Raw genomic sequence first — 27,352 nt, 5'->3', positions numbered from 1 at the left:
GTTTTCCAGAGTTATTTTCCCACCTGCTTTCTCCAAAACGTAATAGCTCCTCAAAAAGTTAATTCTATTTCTGTGTCACGATTGACTAATTTAGCCTGCTAGTTCAGAACTGCAATAAAACTTCTTTATCAAAATAAAATCTGTGAATTCATCACTGAAAAAAAAAAATGATGTTGTGCTTCAAAACGTGATTGAGTTCCACAAAGGAATGAGATGATAATTTACTTTCTGTCACCTCCAAAGTTAACCGGGAAAACAAACAAATAAACAAACACGTTTTTCTGACAGGCAAACAGGCAAATCACAGGCAAAACTGCAGGGCAGGGGGATCCAAAGGAAAAAAAAAATCTTGAAAAAGCTGAGCTTCCAATCTCCTCCCACTAGTCTCTGTGAAGGATGACTTCAGTCCCTTTCTTAACTAATTCTGTCACTGTAAAATCCTACAGTCATTCTTCCACACATAAAGGACAAATAAGCTCAAGAGGAGGATCTAGATGCTTTCAGTTTTAACTATTCACCAATGGTGGAAAAGGCAGAATGCCTAAGCTATGTCCCGGTGGCCAATAGGATGGCTGTGTGTCTCCCACATGACTCGCTGCTCCTGTCTTTCACATGGGCTGTAATTTGGTTCAATTCAGAACTGCAGATAGTACAGCTTTTACAGGAGCAAGGGATGCCCGGGCACAAGTGGCTGAGTTCCGAGTGACTTTAGGAAGCGCTTTCCTGCCTCCCTCCTTCAGGAAAACGGGGGATTCTGCACCTGTACCAGGGACAGTCTGGCAAAAGCCTGCTCTGCCTCCGGGGACAAGGAACGAGCACCAATAACCATTTTGAAATTGTAAGTATACATTTCTTTCCGTCAAGTGTACTGATGAAAATAGTTTTATGTCATAAGCATCAAAGATGTGAGGATTTTTAGGGCACTCTTTTGTATGTGTCCGGAAAGGTATTCGGCAGGCAGGAAGATGTTTCGGGAGGACAATTGTTGCATGCTTTGTTATGTTAAGGATAAAGAATTAAAAATAAAAGTCAGGCATTCCAAAGAGTAGCTGCAGGAGGGCTGCACCCCGGAACCTTGCTCCTGTATGCTGCTTTGTTCCTAAGAAAAAATGAAGGCACACACATATGTACTTAGTTCACTTCTTTTCGTTCTTTATGTCTAATCAGATCTGATCTGTCCCCAAGAAAAATAAAAGGCAAACTTTGCTGACTCCACTGACAAGGATACCACAGACTTTCCAGACATCTGACAGTTATTATAATTAGCTATGAAAGACTGCTAAGACACTTGGGGGCAAATAGCTCTTAAATTCTGAACAATGGCTTCAAGCCAGAGCTTTCTTTTTATTTATTTTCTAACCACCACTTTTCATTTCATAGTAATGATAGAGACCAAGCTGGTTTCGGTGTTTTCGTCCACAAAATGGGAAATAAAGTCCCGGCAGAAGTGAAAGGTGACTGGGTAAAGTGGTCAGTGTAAAGATAGAAGGAAAAGACAGCTTTCTGTGTCAGGATCCAGCCTTCCATGTATAAAGATTTTTTTTTTTTTTGAAATTCCAAATAGGGTGGAGTGAGGATGTGGGGGTGGGGAGGAAGCATGCGGAAGCTTCTTTATAGAATGCTTGAAGAATAAAAGAATTTGGGATTTCTTCTTACTAGAAGGCAAAAGATACACTTAGCATCTAACTCACATGCTTGGTAAGGTTTTTTGATGGAGTTTCAAACAGAAGCGACATACAAACCAGTTTTTTTTTTTTTTATTATTTATAAAATAATTGGAAACAAATGGGGGAAGAATGATCCTGTATTATTGCTTTCTTTTTACATTGAGCTAGGGTAATCTAGCAATGCGTTATGCCTTTACTTCTAGAACCATCCAAATTCTTAAAAAGTTATAAGCTAAGTCTCATAAGAAATTAAAAGGCACATCAAATCGATGTGATTGTGACTGATGAAGATTTTGAACGACAAAGCCTCCAACAAAAAGAGAGTTTGTAAGAAAACATTGCCCTCCTTATTTTTAAAAGAGAGTATCAACTCCATCAATTATTGAAAGGAATTATTCAAAGGCTCCAGACATAACTAATTATGGCTTAAAGAGATCTGCCAGAGCAGAGCTTGTGTTCTAATTATAAAAGTCCAAGACGGTAGGATTCATTTTTTAAAGAGGACTTGGACACAAATTTTCACATAATCTTTTTAAAATACACCATTTTTTTTTCTTTGTCTGCTCTCATGTTATCTACACCTCCCCCACCGCCGCCCACTGTGTGCTGAGACACCTGAAGGCTAGACATAATGATCAACAGAGCTCCAGCCTGTCTGGACTCCAGCCAGGTTTTTTTCCCCCCTCTACAATCAAGGAGCTTGCACGCAATGCATGCCGAGCCTATTCCACTGCTATGTGCAGATCCGGGATGGAAGTCTTACACATACTGCGGAAAGATTAAAGACAACAATATCCCCTTTCTTTTACCCCAGACAGCCTCAATTTTTAACCCTTTCATTACCTTTAAAACCAAGACGTCTTATCCGTTCCAATGCAGGTCTCAAGGGACCCTGCAACTCCTGCATCATATTATACAGATACACATGCCTCATTTGGTATAGAAATCTCGACAGACCCATCGGGGTATATTTTAGGATTAACAGTGTGCTAACCAAACAAAACACAATTTACTCGTGTGGGAAATGCATTTTTGAATGAACTTAAGCTGTATTAAATCTGGAAAAAGTCAAAGGTCTGTGGAAAGATTCTTGCAAACCTTGCAGAAGGTTATAGCATTTCTGATGATGCTGTTCTTTAACCGTCTTTCTCTCTCTCTCTCTCTCTCTCTCTCACACACACACACACACTCAAGAGACACATTCAGCCAGGCAATTATATCATTATATCACAGAGGAACCCTGGTTTGCTGGTGATGTCATCACATATAAAATTTCGCCTTTGTGGGCAACATTTTCAATCACCTAATCGCCAATGTCTGTTGGGTGTGTGCCCATAGGAAGTTCACATGTTTGTGGGGTTAACCAACACCCACAGGAAAGGACTATTTTATTTGTAGCTATCTCTTTCTTGAAGATGTGTTTATGGGGCAGTATGGGCATGTTTATCAAGGTATCTGTAGTCAGGCAGAGTTTTCTGGTTCTAGGAAGCCTTACTAAAATGCTGGTTGAACATTTTAGAGGTGGCTGAATTTCAATGCTATGAACAGGGTGTAGAAATGGTGAACATTTTGCAATCACTTGGATAAAAATGCTACAATACTGATAGGTGTTATGACTTAGTGATTCTTATTTGTCATTTAAATTTTTGCAAACATTAAATCATTTCACTCTTAACTTATTGGTTAAAGAAAGAATATATACCAATGATTTAAAAGTAATGCTCATTTCATGGGCTCTGGGTTAGAGGATAATTGGGTTAAAATTTTGTGGGCTGGTGCAGTGTTTGTATTTATTTTCAAGTTTATTTTATGGGTCTTACACTAAACAGTTATATACCAAACAAATTGTCTAGATTTTTAATAATGTGTGTATTTAAGTGTACTATTTTATTTTACTTAACTCAAATAGAACAAAGTTTAATAATTCTATGGAAACATATTGCCATATCTGAGACATAAATATAGAACAACTGTGCATACATAATGTCTCTTAATTACTAAGTTTTGATATGTAATTTAAGTTAATCTTCATTAACATAGAACGGCCGGGTATACCTAACCAGTTCCTATATACCAAGTATTTGATACAGTATTTTTTTGAATTTTGGAATTTGCTCTGAATACTTCTTTCTTGCATACTTAGAAAAGGATTAATTTTGAAAGGATTTGCAAGACATGCGTATATGACCAGCACGATTTATACACCAACATACAAATTAATGAAATTAATTTTGCTGAGGTATTGTGTGATTTAAAACAAGAGAAAAAGTGTTTTGTTCTTTTTTGCTTTCATGTTACTTCTGTTGAGAAAAGTATATAGCTCAAAGAACAGACACATTTTGTACTTAGAAAAAACAAGCTACACAAGTTAGGTGACATTCTGTGGGGTAAGACTCCAATGTGAACTAATAAATAACTTTTTTGAGAAATTTTTGGGCTTGACTCCATAATTTTTACATAAATAGTTCTTCCAGCCTATAGTGGAGTTCTTGCCTGAGGATGAATTATATAATTGTTTTGTCAAACATAAAAAATGAACAAGTAGTTGGATTTAAATTTCACCTACTTTCTAAAAACAGAACATGACATTGCCCACTGGGGATACAGGTTACTAAAAAGGCATCTTTCAAAGAAAAGAAGATAATGGACTTGATTGAAATAGTTGAACTACGTAACGCCAATTCAGAACAAATGGTTTTTCAGAGCATAAAGGAGAAAGAACAATTTACTATAGTACAGTTTATTCTTCTTACACAATAGTAATGATTTATTTGAAATGGCAGAACAAACATAGTAAATATACAAAAACAAAAAAACACAAGACAACTGATATCTTATGTCAGAGATATGTCAAGATTCTTGTTTCATATATTATAATATCCTTAATTCAATTATTTATCTGAAGACTTTAGTGAAAACCTACACTCTTGCTTAGCATATATGTTGATATTATAATCATGTGTTCTTGAACATGTGTATAGATTGGCTATATATAAAATATATTTGAACGTAGTTTTATGACCAAAAATAATTGTTGGTATTTTATTATAGCCAGAGTTTTTTTTTTTTTTTTTTTAATGATCTTGAGTTAGAATATTAACATATTCTAATACAATGAAATTTAGATGGGGAGGTCAACATAGCTAGGTCTATGCTAGCAGGGGGACGTACTCAGATAATGGCTAAATTAATGTATTGATGTAATTGCAAATGTCTCAAAACAAAACATATTTCAATCGTATCAAAAGATATGACTTTAATGTGGCAAACAGTATAAAATGTTATTTTTTAGAAAAACTTTGTTTTTTAACATTATGAAGATGATTTCTAAAAGTAGACTCATGCTCATAATTTCTCTTTATGAAAGAACAGATTGTGTTTTTTTAAGAAACTTGCCTTTAGGCTTGAGACCTGAAATTATTTTGAGTAGATGCCTGAGCACTGCACAGAGAATGCACAGGAACCTCAAGTCACAATGAGAAAAGAAAGAAAATTGGTTTGGTTGCCTCATGCCTCAGATTTTATTCTTTCTAGCCTACATGCAGACAGCACTCAAAATTAATTTGAGTGAAAACTATCCAAGTTATTTTCACAATTTTCAAAAGACCCACGGTCCTGTTGATATCCCATTAAGGAGTAGTGTTCTAAGAGTGATTGAATGTTCCACTGCCTGAAACTCAGTCAAGCTCAGTGAGGCGCTGGGGTCAAATGGGCTCATGAATCACAGATAGGAAATGAACTGTGTATTGCATATTTAGAGGTTGAAAAAGAAACATTTGGGATATTTTACCGTAAACAGATTTGGGGTTGATTTCTTGGCACATCTTTTTAAACATCAAGCCTGCAGTTCAGCTGAAATAACTTTTTATATGTATAGCTAAGACCAGATGGCCACGTGCTCCTTTCTTATTTAGATGAGACTTTTCCTTTCAATAACATCTTTCTTCCTGACCTGCTTAAAAATTCCAGCGAATGAAATCAGCACAGGATTTTCAATTCTAATTGACCATGTGCAGAGGAAGGGCCAGTGGAGAAATCAGTGGAGGCATTGTAAGGCTCACTGCCTCAGTTTTGTCTTTGTGTTTTTCCCTTACTAGCCAATCTAAACTAATTGAAAACATTTAATTTTTATTAAAATTAATATAGCCGTGAGATTAATCCTCAATGCAAATTATGTGAGTTGGCTGTTTCTGCCATTTCATCATAAGTAATCCAAAAAAAGTTATCACGCACCTCCATAGTCTCTCAACTAGCTGGTAAGCAAGTGATTGGTTTAAAAAAGCATTAAAGTACTGGCATAATGATTGAGTTAAGAAGAAAGAATGATGATACTCAATTTATTTTGAACAAATCATTATTGGAACATACATATACTTCTAAATTTACCTTGAAAATATCCACTACATAAAATTCTTGGTCCATTATGTGTGTAGTCATTAAATAAAAAAGAAAAAAAATTCTGGAGATTTCATTTGGACTTGGATTACTAAAAGATAGCAAGCAGTGAAGATGATCTGTATAGTCAGTGGCTCACTTAGCAAATCATATATGCTGTGAAAGTGGCCATGTGAGTTTTCAGGTTTTGTTTCTTCTGGACAAGTTCTTGACTCAAATAATTTTCTTCATAGTTTATTACTTCAAAGAGTCAAATATGTTCTCTTTTTAAAAATTTAATTTTCAAATGGTAAAAGTGTTAGATGAAAACAAGTTATCCTTCTGATCCTGACATTATTTTGACTAATAAAGATAGAAACATGTACCAAAGGTGCGTATTTTTAAAATGTATAATAGAGATTAGAAAAACTCTGAATTAAACATCAGTGTCATTGAAAAATATTGGCCTCACAGTAACACTGTCTCTGATTTGGAATTCTTTGCTCATTCTTCTGCAGGTAACCTTTTACCTCAAGCATATTTACTAGTTGTCAAAAGTGGGATGCCTCATCAAAGGCACACTAGTGCAATTGTTTGAAAAATGCATCTTATGACTGATCAGATCAATTAGGATTTCTTTGCATTTAGAATTTCTTTGCATCAAAATTACACAACAACTGAAATGCCATTGCCCATGGGATTCACACCTATTAAGGCATGTTCTAACTATCAACATATAAAGTCAGTTCTTTATGAACCTTGTAAAAAGTCAATTTGTATTACCAAGATATTTAAACTCTCATTACATCATTAAGTATATGCATCAATTACGATGTCTCATATTTGATCATTTTCCTCCTGATTCATGAATTTAAAAAATCCATTAGAAATAAATATATATGACAATGATTTAGCCCATTTTTATTCTGTTACCCTAAATGCATAAAATATATTTAGAAACTTGAGACATCGAAATATAAACAGAAAACCTAAGCATAATACAAAGTCTAAAAATTATACAATTTTTAGCAAAGTTTTACTTTTAAAAGAACAAATTCTAATTGACAGTGAATCCAGCCGTTTATGTAGGAGCCCTGAGTTACTCCCCTTTCTCTTCTTCCATGTTATTCTGAAAAATAGACGGATCTTGATTCTGTAGGATCACAGATAATCACAAATACTAAATGAATTTTAGTATTTTTATTCATATGGGGTCATGGTTGAGATTTGCTAGTCTGTTTTCCTGTATATCCTAATTCTTTAGATGAACAACACAGGAGAAATTGTGATCAGTTTTGGGAGCTTTGCAGCTGTGTAAAATGTCTGCCCCTCACTATATCCCCTTTCCTGGTCTGTAAGACTGTGATCATCAGTCAGAGAGAGAGATCCTCGAGAAACCCAGGCCCCCTTTAAGTCTCCAGGGACACCATTTGTATCTGTTTTCACGTTCCTTCTAAAGAATCTTTCCCCAGACTAGAGCACACATCTGAACATTTGAGGCTTCTCAACCCAGTTTGCTATGTTCTCAGCCATTCCTGCTTAGGTAAGACTTTGCTTCACCCTTAATTATGCAGCTATGGTTCACACTCAGAGCTGAATTTTTTTTTAATTTTATATTTTTAAACTGTGAAGGAAGTGGGGCAAACAGGGTATATGTGACATCAAACGAATAAATGTAGGGGCAGATGCAGATGTCTTCGGCATTCTGAAAATCTGCAGTGTCGTAAACAGAATAATGGGATTACACTGAGTGTGATTGGACAGCTCTCACTTCCAGCACGTGGACTCTACCCACTTTGGAGTGGAAGTTTTCTCTCAAGTAATGCACTTGAGGTGGACTCTTCATTCCTGCAGTTCATACTTGATTTGGTATGTTTCCTACAGGGAAATTTGCTGTTTTAACTTAAAGGGCCTAACCTTTCCTTAAGCAAATGTGGTATGAAAAGAGATTATGTCCATAAGAATATGAGTGGGAACTGTACCAGGGAATCCAAAGTGAGGCAAATAGTCAAAAAGTTGATTCTAGTTGGTTCTATTTTTATCATCCATATGGATTATCTAGAAATCTGTATGGAAATGTAACCTCTGTGTGATGGAAAACCAGAACTAAACCAAAATTCCATTTAAGATTTTAAGTATTATGTTTATTGCTTAGAAACATTCATGAAAAAGACATATTTCACTGATTTGTAGAGTCGTCTGATCACCTTGTTGCTATTAGCCATCTCTGGGATATCCAACAACATTTAAGGGGAGAAAATGAAACACTCGGCCACTGCTCTGGTTGTCGTAAGCACTTCACAGAGTCTCCCCCCAGCCCCCCCGCCCCACCCCAGCCCTGAAAGCTGAAAGGACAGAAAGATTTAAGCTGACAACAGTGACCAGGAAGAAATTCATTCTTTGGTTAGTCTGAGGACAGAAAAGGGTTAATTTTTCAAATCTCTGTGAAGAGGGGGGAAAAAAAACCCCTGGAAGATAAAAACCAAACCAAAGCCTAAGCTGCTAGTGATTTGGTTGTATTTATGGATTATACTACATCTTGAAAAGAAGAAAATCAGAGTTGTAAGATGACGCTGCAGGGGTCGTCTGGACTTTTCACTGAGTCTAAAGTCTGTTTAGTCAATGCTTATTAAGGCCTGGATTTGACCTTTGCTCTCCTCACTCCTCCCTGTTCCAGGTGCAACATTTTTGCAAGTGCTTTAGCATTATTGGACACTATGTACAAGCTTCAAATTGTGAATGAACAGAGTGTGCTTAGCATAAAAAGCAATCCAGTAGTTATGATGCTGCATTAAAAAAAAAGAGGGAGAGAAAGGTTAAGAAGATCTGTAAACTTACATCCACTTTCTTTTATAATTAATACATGGCGACTATAGGTGTTCTTCAAGAAGATCTGTAAACTTACATCCACTTTCTTTTATAATTAATACACAGTGACTACAGGTGTTCTTCAAGATACAACTAAATTCATGATTCCATTGCAGCTTACATTAAAACCAGTTTGGTACCTTATGATGAATTTTTGTAAGAATATTTAAGGTAGTGATTTCTGTCTAAACAAATTATCCTTGAAATTAACAGAGAAAATCATCTATAATTATTTTGTTTAAATTCTTACATACACACTCTTAGTAATACCTGAAACTCTTATGTTCTAGGTTTTGTTTTTGTTTTCTAGAGGATTAATTTTACTTCTAAAAATTGCATTCACTAAGAGAAGAAAGCACAAAATGCCCTAGTATTTGATCCTGGAATATAGTCAAACTTGTTTACTTCAACAATTTTATAAAGTATATTTCTGTATTTACATAGTGTTTGATAACTCTAAGAGAAAACCATTTATACATATGCATTAATTGATATTTTGAATAAAATAGCCATGTTTTTGCCTCTGAAATGTTAGATAATATCCATAAAGCATATAAAATGACTCAAAATTAATTATATAAACATAAAAGGGGATAATAAAGCTATTGGGTATAGAATACATTAAAAGCTTTAAAATTTTATTTTATCTTTCTGCTGAAAGTTTTGATTGACAGTTCTCTAAATTACATCATTACTCATTTTAAATATATAGTTTTGAACTTTGAAGAAAAGGAAATCTCTAACTTATGAGGAAAACAAAGATTTTAAAATTTCACAAAATAAGTCATACATAAACTTGTCTTTGTAAGCTAGAATACAGAAAGTAGGAAAAATCGTTTTTAACTTAGAAATATTTCAAACTGCACAAAAGGTATAAGCAATGTAAATATATTTTCATGTTTCTACTGCCAAGATTAACAATTTTTAGTATTTTTCTTCATTTACTCCAAGCCGTTAAGAAATTAACCATAAACCGGTTGAAGACTCCAATCCCCTTTCTATTTCCTGATGTCCCTTTGGCTTTAGGAGTAATCACTACCTTTTACTTGCTAGATCATCTTTCATATCTTCATTTTTAATCACCAAGTTACATATCACAGACAAAAAATGAACAAAATATCAAATATGAAGTTCTTATATTCGCTGCTTCTTAATTTACCTTAAAATTATTGAAAATTTTACAAGTGAACATATTCACTGGAAACCATATTTATTCATTTCTAGTTTAAAAAAATGATGATTTAATATAAAGATTTAAGTTAAAAGATTTCTTTGCTCTACCTCCACTAACTCCCTTGGTTGCAGAAATTGAGAAAATGTCTCCTGTCTCCCTTTTATTCAAATTCTTTAGAATTGAGCCTTTTACATTTTACTGTTTTCACGTTACATAAGAGATTGGTAATATGATTAAAGCTTTATACTTTAACATGATCTCCATTGCCCTCATTTTATTGTTTTTATAAAGGAGCAGGTATTATAGGTAGCTTCATGGATATTAGTTTTCATATTTTTACACTCATAGTATCTCATACAGATGCTTATTTTAAAATATTCTAAGGAGCCACAGAGTTATGTTTGGTTTGATTTGATAAGAAAATGTCAGCAATGTCATAGTTAAAGAAATGAGCATTGACTTTAGGATTGTTTTTTGCCTCTTCATGTGGAGTCAGATTTCCCTTTAAAGAGGAGCAAATGCATTTCTGAAAAAATGTATTGAAACCGAGATCCTTATTTGAGCACAGTATTGCTATGGATTTGCATGAGCTATGTGGTAATTCATTGCCATATAGACCTCTTAATGCTATGTACCCCTCTGTGAGGGCATCAGAGTGGAAATCTGCATCAGAACCTTTACATAATCTTCAGAGAGAAAATTTTAGAATTACCTGAAGGTGAGTTTAAATTTATCTTTCCCTATAAATCCCTTACTAATTATTTAGGTAGCAATCTATCAAGAGATACCTAAAGTCAATTTAAAACTTAAGTCAACATCTTAATGCCTCAGAAAAGATGCATCTAAAATACCTAGGTCAGATACTTGAGCTCGCTCTCCAACAAAACTGTATTTTCAACTTTCATTTATGAACTACATGTGTTATTTCAAGACTGGACAATAGTAACCACTAGTAAATATTTACTCCAGGCAATATGTAGGCTGACATAGTTTAAAGATGATAATAGATAAGTATGCAAGACTCCCATCTTTTTTTCAGGTTCAAACCAGAGTATGTTGTAGCCCTCAATAAATGTGACCCTGATCTTTTAGGCTAGGTGTAAATAATAATAATAGTAGTAGTAGTAGTAGTAGTAATAATAATACAGTGATTTTGACTGTACCATTTCTTAAAAGAATAAATTGCTATACAACATATTTAAAATTTATCTCTTCTATAATTTTTGTATACCAAATCATTTATTGAAAGATATCACCTTTTTACTATAAAACAAATTCAAGAGTATGGAAAACTGGTCTTTAAAGGCTCTTCTCTTATAACAAGGCCAAAAGAACTGCAAATACATTTATGGAACTTTTTCACTTTTTCTTTCTTTTCTTTCTCCCAGCCACCTATCATCTTCCTTAGCCTTTAAGCTACCAATATCCTTTCCCTTCAGATAATTTCATAGTCAGTGTCACTCATTGGGGTTTTTTTTTTTATTCTTCTTTCTCCAAAACTCTGGTCAATTTATTAACATCTCTCAGTATTTTTATGTCTGTTTCTCATTATAGTCACACAGCAAATAAGAACAACACTGGGTAAGGAATGAGAAGATATGTTAATAAGTAACTGTGTGACTCTTTGGGGACCTCAGTTTCCCTGTCAGTAGTTTAGGGAATTAGGGCTATTGGATCTCCAAGGTCCCAGGACATACCTCTGCATGATCAGCTGAAATTGAGACTATTAACAGATTAATGAATTCTGTGCTTTCAAAATAATCTCAATATGTTACACATGTGCCAAGTGGTCCAGCCTATTGGAAATCTAGTCATATATAAACTTTTTCAAAATGATTCCTTTTAAATGTCTAATTTTCACTTGTTAAATCCCTTTGTCTATAAACTTTGATTCCTATTTGTGCCTTCCAAAGGATATTCTTCATCTGAATCTGCTGATTTCCTGCATGAAATAGCATATGTAAAACCATATAGTTTAAGGAGAACTTAGATAATTCAGAAAATGTATTTTACTGATGAACCAAGTCAGATCAGGAAACAACATGGTCACTTCTTCATAAAGATTATGTGTGTGTGTGTGTGTGTGTTTGTGTGTGTGTGTGTAGGATATTCTTTGCAAACTCTGTAATAATCTGGAACCACTGGGTTGTGCAACAGAAGAAGGAATTCACTAGATCTTAACTGTTATTATTGCAATCATATGATATGACTGTGGGGGTTTCCCAGATGCTGATCTGGGCAGTAATACTAAGAGCTACAAAATAGACATCTTCAAGGTATTACCAAAATTGTATTTCGAGTTAGCACTACCCCTATTTTTATTATTGGGAAGTTGATCATTGAAACACTGTTGAGGAACTCTTAACAACATTTTTACCCTGAATTTTAGCAATGCAAATTTACTCAGATCTCTTGTTTATGAGCAACTTAGGAAAGTTATAAATTCTCTTGCTAATTCAGGCTATGCTTTAGGTTTAAACTAGTTTATATATATGGTATATGTAGATACAACTTCCACAGGGAATAAATGCAAGGAGTTGAATTTTCACTTTCAGATGTCAGAAGCAGGGCTCATACTAAAAGTCCAAAAATCGGGAGTGCAGCATGAGTGATGGGAATCCATGGAGGAAAATATCATAATAAATATCATAATAAATGTAAAGTGAATTATAAAATATCATAATAAATGTAAAGTGAATTATAAAAATACACTTGAAATATAAAGAGTTATAACTATACTGAGATTTTTTTTCTACTAAAGTCTATATAAGAGATTTAATTTATCCTTTCAGGAAATTATGATCAACAATTTAACAACTGTTCAGAGTATGTCATAAATCAGACAATTAGAAACTGATTTCTTATGCCTGTTTGTCTACCAAAATTATCTCTGCCTCTAGAATATGGTAGAAACACAGAATACATCCAAATTAAATTGCCTTTATAGATATTCACAGCATACAAAAATTAAGTATTATAAAATTATCTATAATATGAAATTGTAGAAATGTCTATGAATTTCTTTATCCCTCTTTTTTAAAAAAAGTCACTTTATTCAAATCATATAAGCCTAATCTTTAGAAAGGGAAAATGAAAGAGAAAAATAAAAGTATCATATTAAGTCTAGAAAGTAGTTTGTTAACTGGAAATGTGAATTATTCAATGAAAATCATGTAGACTTTCAGAAATATTTACCTATATCAGATTTGAATTTTGTCTGTCATTCTGTAAAGCTGTGATACATTATACCATGTGCACACAGTAACACACAATACATTATTAATGGTCACATTTGAACTTGGTAGGGAAAACTTTAATTCCATAATTTCTGTCAATGCTAAGTTGAATTTATGCATCTGAATTTCCATTATAACTTTTTTTGAAATGGGATGCCAAACCAGAGGAAGTCGTGAGCTAGGAAATACCAGTGCCTAAATAATATGCATAAAATGAAATGTAACGTTTTTCATGTTCAAAATGTGGATTTCTTTTCTTTTTATTTAGGAAACTTATCTATTAGAGTCAAACTTCAGAGTTCAAGAGTTTGATGATCTAGTTTGTGGAATAATATTATTTTCACTCAGAAAAGGGCCTTAGAGGTTACTCGTAGACAAAGAAACTGAGCCCTGAAAAGAGAAGTGAGTAATCCAAATTCATGGAGTAAATTATCTAGCATGATAAGATAGAATTCTTTCCATTTCTCAGGTGTCTCTAGAAATGACTGGATAAAAGAAAACATAGAGATGAAAGCACAACATTTCCATTTGCTTAATAACATTAGTTCTGATAAAAGCCCTGCTACAGATAAAGCTGAGTCAATTTGTTTTAATAAGAAGCATCAAACCTCCTACAGAAGCACTTAACCCCTTTGTTATGCAGCTTCCCATTTGTGAATGGTCTCACACATACCCTATATATCCCATGATACTAGGGATTTTTATTAAGTGCTTACTGCCAGTAAATCATAGTGCTATGTACAGTACATATAATTCTCATTAAAATTTCTATGATGTAAGTCCCATTAGTATTCCTTTTTTGGAAATGAAGAAATTTAGTAAGAGGGTGGCTAAGTAATAAATCCAAGCTGACACAATGCCTGTATGGTGGACTAGCATTTGAACCCAAAGACCAGACACTTCACCTGTGCATCCTAACTGCTTTTCTTCATGGCTTTTCCTCCATTATTGTCCTAAAATATGGGATAATAAGGTGTGTGTGGGGGGGAACGTCAGTGTAATAAAGCATTTTATAAATGCAAGATGGTATTAATTCTAGAAAGGATGCCTGCCCGATCTCACATTATCATGGGTAATCAGTTCTTAGATGTGCGGGTCAAATCTCTCTAATGAGTTCCATTACAAGGAAGATTGAAACAGAACATATATAAGCACCATAGAAAAGCCCATTTATTTTACTTATTTATTTAAAATTTCTATATACTGAGTTCTCTTGAAAGTCACTATAATAGGGTTTGACCTGTGTGGATAACACACCTTTTATTGTCACGCCAATTATATTTGTTTTATGAAATCAATTTGTTCTCAGTCATATTTCCCTATGGCTCATCAGTTTCCTGTTTTTATCTCCTTTACCTCATCAACATATTATATTCTGCTATTCCATCTAATGCTGCAAAAAAGTGTATATTAGTATTGGTTGCAAATTTAAAAAATTAATCTCATAGCATTTTAGTAACTGCACTGAACTCAGCTTTAAGACAATTTACAGTAGCACAGAAGTCAGCCTGTAATGGCCTCCATCCGAATGAATGCAGCCACCAATGATCCCCATGAAAGGACAAGATTATACCCACAGACAGTGCTATCAAATTGTTACAATGTGGCCATTTCATAATCAATCTAAAATGTTTACTGACTGAATGTTAGCTCCAGAGAAGATATTGGACATCAACATAGTTCGTGTTCTCATGGTTTTAAAAAGAAAATCTGTAAACAATCTCAATCTTGGATCAGGGTTAATGGAGTTTGTCAAGAAATAAAAATATGTACTTAGAAATTCTAAAATCTCACACCTCTCAATTTTTTTCTGGCATTTTCTAAAATTTATATAAACAACTAAAATTTAGTTTAGTTGGAGGCTTGGTTGGACTCACAAGACTTTCTCTCTTGTGATTTTTTAAGTGTTATTCAGCTGGATGTTTCTAGATGTGAAACTCTGACTCAAATCAACTTCTCTCTTGGAGAAGAAATGTCAGTCATTGCCCGAAAATTTTCTTGTTGCTTCTCAGCTTTCTAAAAAAAAAATAGTTCTTGATTTCATGGCAGGTAGTGAAACTCATTACAGAAACTCATTCATTCCACAAACAACAGTAGAACATTTTTTAAATATACTACATCTGAAAGAATTCTTACTATATGTATTTTTCATTCACTTGAAAATATCTTTGAAGGTATTCACTGGTTTAAAACATGTATCTATGTGCCTATGTACAATCTCAGCCTACTGTGGTAAAACTTGTTAAAGGTCAAGCATAATAATGAGGGACTGAAGCTAGTTTGGCAGTTTCCTGTCTGCAGTGTTGCTCTGAATTCTGACAAATTCTACAGTAAATTTGAAATTGTCTTCTAAATCTATGTTGACCATCCTAAAGAAGTTCCATTATTTTTCTCTGAAAAGTAACTACTCTAACCAGTCTTTCAAATGTTACTGAATAGTTATTGCAAAAATCATTTAAAAAACCCTTATTAGAAAGTTTTATATTTAAATACTTGTTCATAATTTGCACCTAGTTTTCTCTTAAACCTTCATATTCATAAGTGATTTTCAAATCATTCAATAAGACATTCATGTATTATCATGAATTTGTTACCATATACACAAAGAGTCAAGTTAAACTAACATGGTGTCCCTGAAGAGTAGAAAGCAAAAGAGATGCTCACCAAATTACATAGATTCTGGTCACAGGGAAAAGATAGAAACTGGATCACTATGCTACTTTAATTCAATGCCTATTTATGGAACTCTTGTTTATTCTAAATACTGGCCTACACAGGTAGGAAGATAGCAAAAACAGGAGAAAAACTTATTCTCCATCCTCAAAGTGTTTATAACCAAGTTGATTCAAAATAAAATAAAAGTACTCAAAGTAATTAACTTTTATTCAAAATACAGGCTGATGTTAAAAGACAACTCTCTTTTTATATGGTTGTAGAAAAATTTATCACAAAATTCTTAAATTTGAGGATAGCAATCTCCTAAGTATGCACAATCCAAAATAAGCAGAAATTTCAAGGAATTACATTTTCAAAATTATCCTAATTTCAATAATTTTTAAATAATTGATCCCATAATAAAGACCAGAGGAAATAGAAGCTCAGAATTATAAAAGTAAACATTGGATTATATACCGTATAATTTTGGGATGAAGTCTATTCTTTGATTCCTACAATATCTGAAAACGGGAATTCAAGGATTAATCAAATGTATCAATTCATTTTTAGAAAAAATAGACATCTGTATTAATGTTTCTTATTTCATGTAATTGGAAGGAGTTTTTTTAAGATTTTATTTATTTATTTGACAGAGGGAGAGAGACACAGCGAGAGAGGGAACACAAGCAGGGGGAGTGGGAGAGGGAGAAACAGTCTTCCTGTGGAGCAGGAAGCCCGATGTGGGGCTCCATCCCAGGACCTGGGATCATGACCTGAGCCGAAGGCAGACGCTTAACGACTGAGCCACCCAGGCGCCCCTTGAAGGAATATTTTTAGTCAGATAATTACCGCTGGTTTCGATACTGCATAAAAAAGTGTTGTCAAGTCATTATTAGTTGACTATAATCACATTCTCCCCAACTCTGGGAGCATATACATGAAAGAAAACACCAAGCATGAGACCCTCAATGTGATCAAACAAGTAGCTTCTGCTGTAGGACGTTTGTTCCAACAAATCTACAGGCATTTGGAAGAACTCGGATACATTTCAAATAATACTTGGGATCTTAACATTCATTCATGTCATTCTCTTTGTTCCAGAGTTCATATTCATCAAACCAATGTTATCATTGAGAATGTAGATGGCACAGCATTAACACAGTTAGAGTAATCATTGACCACATGTTCTGGGTCAACTCAGTCCTGTCACTGCTTCAAGAATCTTCAGAATTAAAGCTGCCCTATTCTTGGGTCTTCAATGTTTGATACCAATATAATTTTTTCAGCAGACCTGGAAACCAAAAAAGTAGTAGTCTCAAAATCATTTCAGAGCAGTAGAATTGATGGAATACCATGGTGCTTGTGGAGTTAGACAGAGGGAAACAAAATACTCCCATTAAACTGCAATTTCTGGAATAATTTGGAGTCTCATAGCAAGAGTAGCTCTTGGGATCATTGATTTTAGAGCCATTGATCCAATTGACAGGTGAGTTCTTGCCACTTGTCACCTTGAAATTTGGCCCTATATTTCTTAGATCCCTTATCTTACCAGTGAATCCTCATATTAATTCTGTACCATTCATCAGTATCACCATGATGATCTTTCTACTCCTTTCTTTGTGCAAGGCAAATGAGAAGGGGCTTATTTTGACTTTGACTCATCCACAATTAACCTCAAGGATATTTGAGCCAGATGACAGAATCATACTTTCTAGAAATTGCTATATCAACATCAGGGATTTTGATTCGTTCTGGAGATGGACCTGGAGGGATACATGCTAAATGGAACTGCTAAAAAGACTTTAAGCTACGATAATTTGCGAGACAACATAGAATAGTTTTACAAAGAACACAGAATTTCAGGGAGATAGCAAGGGAACACACCATGAAGACTAAACGGAGGCCAAGGGGCACCATGACCAGGGAATCAGGATGAACCTTATGAGGCACTCAGAAACAATAACCCCATTTCTAGTTTGGTTATAGAGACTCAGGTGCACAGTGCTACCTCCAAAGACATTTCAAGTGTCACGAGGGGTAGCCCCTGGCATTCTGTTCTCATCTCTCATTTTTGTGGAAGCCACACCTCAGTGTAGGATTCCCAGCAGCTATGATAACAGCTACCATGGTGCCCCTGGAGGAGTGTCCTCTCTTTCTGCTGACTCAGCTCATTATCTCAGTGAGCCTGTCAAGATAAATATTGTTCTTTATCAGCCACCTCTGAAGTGTTGACTATATCTCTTTGCCCCCAATACAGCCAGTTTTTCAAGAGTTTTGACTAATTTGTCATAGCTTTTATATGGTTAAATGTTATGATGTTAGAGTAGCCTCCTACCTCTATTGAAACCCCTATGGTTCCAATTGCTAAGAAAGTAACTGAGAAGAGAGATTTTTACTTACCTCTTGGTTTTAATAGGTTTTCTCATTGGAGAGAAATGCCACCTCTAAATTAATGGGAACACCCAAGGAAAGAATAAAGAAATCATAATACAGTAACAAGGCAGTCATCAACCTCTATCTCGGCTCCTTGTATATCTAAAAGTAATAAAGAATTAAAAGGTTTGTAATGGCAGTGCATGCCAGTTCTACAAAATAGCACAATCTTTGGTAAAACATAAAAAAAAGAAAAAATTGTCAAATTGCTTTGTTTTGGGTCAAATTTATATACTCTAATAGAGCAGAGGAAGTTATAATACAGGTGTTTGCAATCAAAAGTCTTCATCTGTATTCATTTGATTTATCCTAATTTAGGTACAGAGTATCATTTCACCTCAGAGGAAATGAAGTGTCAGGACAACTAATTGAAGAAACTGAGTTAGGTTCTTTAAGAGAAAAATAAGAATATGTCAAATTGGGTCTTATTACACACACACAATTCTGAATCATCATTAAAAAAATAAAGGGGTTATAATAACAGTATGGAATCATTTTGAAATATATGACATAGACCTTTGAGCATGCGGGGTGAAAACTATTTTATGGAGAAGGTCATCCAAGAGGATACACATTCTGCAGGCAGGCTAGTTCTTCAGGGAGATAAACTGAGAGAATGAAAGAGAGAAACACACACACACACACACACACAGAAGGATATATGCTGGCTCACATGCACATTTTTCCTTCCAGACTTTCCAATTAAATGCCTTTCTGGAGTAGAATGAATAAGAGGGAAGAGTATTATGCTAGTGTGCTAGCATAATAATAATAATAATAATAATAATAATAATAATAATACTCTACACATGAAAAGTCAGGAGCAAGAGAAGGAACTTTTCCCCATAAAGATATGCATGAAAGAAATAAAAGGCAGTAGAATATACAGTAGAAAAAATAATAAAATACACCTTTAGAGTAAAAAAAAAAAATCCCATCTTCTATTCTTTATCTAAATTAATGTTCTTAAAGACAGCTAACAGATAACCTATACATATATGATAAAAAGGAGAGAGTTCTCCACAGGGAAGAGTCATGAGCAAAGGTTGAAGTGATTGCCAGAAGTTTCCATTTAGAGCCGTGGGTAAGGAGCCCTTGGAGATTTGCACCAGAGGCAAATTCCCTTTATTCCCCCCCAGGGCTGAGATATAGGGTTCCAAACTGCAAAGAGTAAAGTAAATTGATCCTTCACCCAAGCCATCCCCAAGAAAATTGCTTCTCAACCTTCTGCCCACCCTTCTACCAACCATTCAACTCTGGTTTCGCCATCAAATTAAACATGTCCTTTTAAATAAAAGATTCCATTAGGTGTTTCTAAAAAGGCTCCTTCTAAAACCACCTCACTATCCTAATACTTAAAATAACAGGGCATGGCAAATATCTAGAAAAAAAAATATTTCGTCATATGAAAAGTTTTGTTATCTGAGATTCATATTTGATGAAATTCTTCCACAAATACTTAAAATTGTGACCACAGGAAGAATACCTGTCTAGCCAAGTCATTTCACCATGTAGTATTAATTAATTGTTGCAGATATTGGAAACAATTTTGCCCAAAATGTTGATGGAGGTGTGGGATTCTCTCCTATTTCTCCCCCATTGTCTTCTATTCTCAGCCCTTCCATTAATATCAACCCTCTGCGTCCTGGGGCAGCTAACAGCAGGATGCAGCGTAGCAAAAATAACCTTCAAAGTTGCTGCTTTTCAGCACAGACATTCTAGAGATGCAATAGTGACTACTGGGATAGCCAGTCCTGAGTGTTGGAATAATTCGCGTACAAAGGTGAAGCCAATGCATCCAACAGATCTCTACTGACCTAGTTCTAAAATAATTCTAAGAGGGAGTCTTTGACAGGATTTGACAAGGAATTATATGGCAAAACCTACCTGAAGAGGGTGGTTGGTATTCAGATAGCCATCTTTAAGACATCCAACCTTCTTGTAGCAGTCAGTGTTCTCCCTAAAAACAGAACAAATAGGGTTTGCCTGTACCCTTGTGTGTGTGTGTGTGTGTGTATAGACATTAAAAAAAAAAGAGAGAGAGAAAGATTGATTTTAAGGAATTGCTCATGCAACTGAGGAGGCTGACAAGTCTGAACTCTAATACAGGCCAGCAGTCTGGAGACCCAGGGAGGAGTTGCAGTTTGGATCTGAAGGCAGTCGGCTACAGAATTCCCACAAAACACCTCGGGTTTACAGAGGCATTTACTCAATATACACATTGGGAGTACTCTATTCTGGGAATCCCATGTAGCTCATTTGTAAACACATGGTTCCTTCCCACAGCCATGAAGCGCTTGCTACCTATCAGGTAGTCAGGGGTCATTTGGTCATTCTAGGATTACAAACAGAAAGCATGGCAGGTGCAGATTTGCATTTTAGAGGGAGAACGCAGCCATCGGTTCAGATGAGGTAACGTTGTATTTGCCAAAAATTAAATAATGATCCAAGCATGAACTATAACTTGTGTTATTCCCAGATGGTTTACCCTCTAAACAAAACACTAAAACACGCAGCCATTTATTTTCCTCTTTATTTTGTCCTCATTTACACATTTGGAGCACATGCTTAAGTCAGTGTAGGTAGTTTCAGGCTAAATATAATTTTATTCTTGAAAGTGTAAAAAGCAAATGCAGCTTCCACAAGGAAGAACTCTAGGTTGTTAATCCTAAGAGCATGTGCCTGGTCACTAAGGGGCTGATGGTGGCTTGGGCCTCCCAACACCCATGTACCTGCTCTGCCTTGCTCAATATCCACTTTGCACAGGAACACTGACAATTTTCATTTGAAAATGATGCTATCTTAAGTGTAAGATGCTTTCAGACGTGGAAAATGCACAATGCTGACATTCTGACTGAAAGTAATATTCCCTTCCTTTGCCACATACTTGCTAGTAATGCAACGGATCATGAAAGCTATAGTGAAATTATAAATTGCACATGGACGATAAAATGTTGACTCTTACTAGAAATACAAAAATGGAAGAACGGTATTACCCTAAGGTTTCTCAGCAAGTTTGCCATGTTTATATTCACTGCTTACACAAAACATGAAAACCGTCTCAATGTGCATATGTAAGCATGCATCATGCCACATAAGCAAAGATCTGATCGTGTTAACACACTTCCAATGTGACCTAATGTATGTGGCACATTTCCTAATTACACTGTGTATAAAGAATGGTTTAAAAATTTATGTAATTTGGGGCGCCTGGGTGGCTCAGTCAGTTAAACGTCTGCCTTCGGCTCAGATCATGATCTCAGGGTCCTGGGATCGAGCCCCGCGTCGGACTCCTTGCTTAGTGAGGAGTCTGCTTCTCCCTCTCCCTCTGCTGCTTCCCCTGCTTGTGCTCTCTCTCTCTTTCTCTCAAATAAATAAAATCTTTAAAAAAAAATTATGTAATTTTTTTTTCTTCAAGTGCTCAAGGCTAGATAGGAGTACATTACCTGTGATAATATGTGATTATTACTTTTGAATTTTCTAATCCATTGAGATCATTGAAAATTTCATTTTGTTTCAAAATGTAAAACTAGGGAAAACAATGGAAATTTTTAGTTTTTTTAAATGCATATTTTCAAGTGTATACACAAGTGCATTTAAATGTAGGCCTTACTATGTATTAGAGTTAGTATATTCTTATACTCAGAACTTAAGTGTATAAACGGTCATAGCCCAAGGTTTCCCATTATTATGTGAACCTATTGTTTTGTTTTCCATATACCTCCCTAGTTCACTTATGCTATTTCCTCCTATTGAAATGATTTTTTCCCTACTCTTCTCCAAATGTCCAAAGTCGTTCAACTCACTACCTTCTCTAATACACCTCCCTATCTATCACTGCTGGGCTTCATCTCTTCTTTAAACCCTAATAATCTTTCAGCTCTATCCCTCTCAGGGCATGTAACACTTTGCTCCTTGTGTTATTGTCTTTTCATCCTTAGAAGACCAGTCCTTGAAGGCAGGATACCAATCACTCAGCAGAGTGCCCTTAATCTAGTAGGTGCAAAGTGAGTATTTGTTGAAATACTGAATGGATGGGTAAGGACTTAGAAAAACCCCTGCAGAAGTCAAGAATTGGTTCTAAGAATGAAATAGCTCTAGCAATTTTAAGAGTCCTAAATTTTCTCTGTCCAAATTGTAATAATCAAATGGTCCCAATATTCTTTATAAATTGAATACAAAAACCTTAGGAATTGAGGGAATCAGATAGGAGTTGTAGGATTTTATCATATAAATTGCAGTTCCTTTAATTCCCATGACTTTACAAATGTGACCAGTAAATAGCCAGCACTGAAGACAATGGTTACTTTTACAGATTTTAATGAGACCCTAAGTGTTAAACAGTAAAAATACAGATAAAGAGCTCATCAAAGAATAAACCTTGAGAAATAAATGAATCACATAGAGAGATACCATTGTTAAGATTAGAAGAGGTGACTGTGGAATACAAGAAAAAGATGGAATCTTAAAGAGATTTTATGGCTTATATACCTCTAAGACTGATTGCTATCCATTCATTCTGTTATTCAACATATATTTATTGAGTACCTATATTTTAAGTCTAACACTCCTCTAGTTACTGAAAAGACCATGGTAAAGAAGCACATTCTCTGCTTAACAGTAAATGCATCTATGAAATCAGTGACAGGCAATAAGTGGGATATGAAATTTTATATAAGGCTATCAAGGAAGACCTCTATGATATGGTGGTATCTGAGCTAACTGTTGAATGAAAGGGTGGTGGGAGCAATATGAATATTCAAAGAAAGCTTTTTAGACCAGGGCACAGCAAGAGTGAATGCCCTGGGGAAAGAATGTGATTAAGGTGCTTGAGGAAGAATAAGGAGACCATTAGAGTTAAAACAGAGTGAACGAAGGAACAGTGGCAAGAGAAAATGTGTGGGTGTGGGGTGGGGAGACCTCGTAGGGCTCTTGCAGGACATGGTTATGATTTGGGACTTTATTCTGAGTGAAATGGGAACTTACTGGAGAGTATGAGCAGTGGACTTAATGTGATTTGGTTCTAACCCTAAAAGGGCCACTCTGTCTTCTGTATGAAGAGTATGTTAGGCTAAAGAGGTGGTAATGTGTAAGGATGAAGCATGGAGACCAGTTAGGACATGATGGCAGTAATCCAGGCAAGAGAGGCAGGTGCCTTGTATTAGGATGATAGCAGTGGAGGTGGTGAGAAATAGCTGGATTTTGGATATATTTTAAGATAGAACCTAGATCAAATTATTCGTTCAGATTTTTACTAAGTAGGGTTCTACCAGATGTCAATGAAAGAAAAGTCTCTATTCTTAGAGACCCCATGATATCATGTTTATCATGGCAATTATTTTCCTGCTTTCTCTTTGGGGAGCTCATCTGTTAGGCTTAATCCCAGTTCTCAAAGAAGCCTGAGTGACATGCTTTGTGTCAGAAGTGAAGCCAGATCCCAGAGCTCCAAAGCTACTCTTCTTTCCACTATATTTCACATTTTCCCAGTTTTATTCTGCATACCGAAGAAAAGTTTTGACCTAAAAGGCCATATGTAAAGTATTTTTAGCATTAGGAAATATCCTGAATATTGACTACATGGTTCGTGTCATAAAAAACCATCAGTATTTTCTTTTCAAAAGATTATTGTAGTGAATTTTTTATCAATGCTTTGAATTTTGTAGGCCCAAAACAATGATGCAATAATTCATATTTGAGTGATTTTTAAAAGGCACTCAATGTGGGGGAATGCTTACATTTGATTAGTGATATTTTCTTTGTTGCCTTGTTTTTAATATGTGTGTTTAAAATTTAAATGTTATTGAAAGCAGACCTGAAGATACCACTTAACAAACTATTTTTAAAAGTAAAAATATAAGTTTCTATCTGGTCTTGACTATTGACATAGTTTTTATTGTGAAATGTTAGCCAAGGACCTATTTATTTTAATTCTGAGAAATTTCTCAATCATCTATGCATTTACTTTAAAATATTAACTCATCAGCTAACAGGTTTTACTGTAATGATAATATTCTGCTAAACAATACTTTTTACTGGACCATTAGGGTTCTACCTCATTCTTTTTTTCCTGTTCTTGAGTAAGAGTTGAAGTATTCTTAGAGAGTCTTAGCTGCTATTATATTTAGACTGCTACAGCATGATGCAAATGTCCATATTTTAATCAGGAAATAGGGACATTGACATTAAAAAGTCTTCCCCCTCACATTCTTGTGAGTCATTTTTCCTCCACAAGATTCTTTTCTGCATATTTCTACTAGACCCACACCTGACTTAAATAAACTCTCAGCCTCTTGAGTCGAGCATTCATTTCTCTTTTCTCCATCCTCTTCCTCTGAAAACTCAAATAGAATTTAATGCATTGTGCATCTATTGATGGTCCCTAAAACGCCTGATATTCAAGCCAAGAGATGGGAAGAATAACAGAGAATTGGACACAGACCTTGCTTTCTAAAGACTTGACTCCTACATAATCATTTTAAATGATCTAAGGAAAATCTTGCCATTTGCCTTCAGAGGCTAAATAATTGATACCTGGTGACTCCTACCAGTTGCTTATTCTTAAAGGAAAAAAAAAAGAGTATTTTGTCTAGTGTCCAAAGAAAATTTCTAACTTTTTTCTGTCCCGTCAAAGGTAAGTTTCATCATCTCCTTTAAGACAGTTTCCCTTTGGATCTCTTTTTTTATTTTATTCCTCAATGTTGTCCTCACCCTTGATCATAGGAGAATTTGCAGATGTAAGTAAGATAACTGAAGAGCATAAGAAACAGGAAACATCAACCATCTTCTACCAGGGTTACTCATTCCATGCATATTTACTGGACTAAGGATGTATTAAAATACAGAAAGGAACAGTGTTTGTTTAAGCATGGATAGTCACCAAGGGCATCGAAGATGGCACTATGTATTGGTTAGGTAGAGTGTCTTGGTCAGATGGTGTCCAAGGCCCCTTCCAATGAAAATTTTTCATGTTCCCATACAGATGTTAAGGGGAACAAGTGATTTTTTTCCTGTCTTAGGAGATGCTATAATGGATGCATGTAGATATACTATAAGTAGGATAGAATAATTTATCCTCTCAGAGTCACTGATGCTCAACCCTATCTTTCTAAAAATTGGATTGATTGAAAGCCAGGCATACTTAAACCCGGATTGCATATTTTAGATGTTTTTAAAAGATTATGTAAGAGTAGAAATTGGAGTGTATTATCTTCTGTGCCTTCAATTTAACGTTCTGTTCTGTTTTCAATGAGCGTACTAAATATGATGAAAGAGTATAATGAAATAGCTATTTGGTAGTTTTGTTAGGTTCCAGGGCCCCAAATTTTCTAATCCCATTAACAAAAAATACATTGCCCCTCAAAGCCACAAATATCTCAAATATTTAAGTTTATGAAACTAATAATTAGCATTAGAAATATTTTCTCATAGAGACTTAAAACATAAACAAGTAATTTTTTCTTGAAATTATGCATGGAAATTTAGTAACATAATACAAAAAATAAAGAAGTTCTCTTTTTATACTATATTGACAATAAATTTCATAATCTACAGTGCTGTGTAAGAGCTAATTATAAAAAAATATTGCTGCATTATATATAATTAACATTGTGTGTTATGCTGAAAGAAAAATAAAGGTTGAATGGTTTTGCTTAAAAAACATTGTTAAAGGAAGAATTTTTATTATCTGAAATTATAATTTAAACTCGTATAGCAAGTTTGGCTTGATCGCTATATACTGCCATAGAATTTATAAGAGAAAGTGCAAGACTTACCAAGAAGAAAAGAAAATCTGTGGTTTTCCTGTTCAGTACATTTTTTCCCAAAACATGTAAATGGCTATTGATTCTTTTCCCATCCTGTGAAATGGAGAAACCAATGAAGAAATAGAGTCTACCAAATAAAAGGGCACACACCCTGTTTATATGAGCAATAAATGCTTATTTAGGGAATGAAAAAAACAACAGAAACAAGCAGAGCTGATTTGTGTCCCATTCTCTATGTACAATTTGACATGCCTATTTATCACACTTCAATAAAAGTGAGCTGAAAACTTTTGGGATATTGTATCCTCTGCAGAATGGAAATGTAGACTTGAACAACATCAGTCCCTAAAAGTTGCACACACATTGTTCTAGTTCCCTTTCATGGAGAATTTATGTACCATGTTTTTAAAGTTTCAATAAACCTTTTATCTGGAAGCATATAAAATTTAACAAAATTCGTGATGCATACTTAGGTTTTTTAAGTAATCTATAAGAAAATTCACAGGTTCTTGAAACATCAGGAATTCTCTTTAAGCAATACCATTCAGATTTTTTTCACTTAAACTTTTAAAATGCAAATTATTCTTTAATGTTATTTTTATTCTTAAATATCCACAGATTTTGTAAAGCAGAACAAATTCAGCTCTTATATATTATGATGAAATATATTCTACCTGTTAAGCTACCAAGACAAACTTCATGCTTTTACTTTCTTTTTTTTCCCTTTTTTCCTTTTACTCTTTTTTTACTTTAAATTAAAATTTATACACATAATTTCCTCTCTAGCAAGGCAAATTTGGTTTTCCTTGAAGGAGTACTACATGTAACTGGTAGGAAAAGAAAATGAAAGAGAATAATATGCGTTAAATGGCATAATAATTCACCATTTGCTCTTATCGTAAGGCAAAAATTAGAAAGGTTGATTTTATATCTTAGGCATGTTCTGTTGTTTATTATGGAAGAATCAGCATTCCTGGTATTTATAGACCATGTACACATCCAGTCCTGACCTATATTTATACTACAAATAAAATTTTAATTGTTGCTTCAATGTAAGTGCCATCGCAACCATCATTTATTCATGCTTGGGTCTTTAAAAATAGCTCTTCAATCTTAATAGTTTCTGCTACTGGCACATTATTAACAAAATAACATGTTTCCCATCCATAGGTTCAGGGTATA

At 34.6% G+C, this 27,352-nt stretch overlaps 1 long non-coding RNA gene across 12 annotated transcripts in view; it reads left to right on the top strand.

The window, feature by feature from the left end:
- Window positions 1–470: 470 nt before the first annotated feature.
- LOC115939606 (uncharacterized) overlaps window positions 471–27,352 on the top strand; it is a 92,269-nt gene continuing 65,387 nt past the window's right edge. For 3 of the 12 annotated variants that reach the window (XR_004074391.2, XR_014146529.1, XR_014146525.1), the window contains exon 1: window positions 480–838. This is a non-coding gene — a long non-coding RNA (uncharacterized LOC115939606). Of the gene's footprint in view, window positions 839–27,352 lie in introns of all 12 variants that reach the window. The other 9 variants (XR_004074392.2, XR_014146524.1, XR_014146527.1 and 6 more) reach the window with 6 other exon arrangements.

The sequence above is a fragment of the Leptonychotes weddellii genome, chromosome 6 (assembly GCF_054177405.1).
Source record: "Leptonychotes weddellii isolate Sample4059 chromosome 6, ASM5417740v2, whole genome shotgun sequence".
NCBI classification, from domain to species: domain Eukaryota; kingdom Metazoa; phylum Chordata; class Mammalia; order Carnivora; family Phocidae; genus Leptonychotes; species Leptonychotes weddellii.
This window is presented reverse-complemented; position numbering and strand designations above follow the sequence as displayed.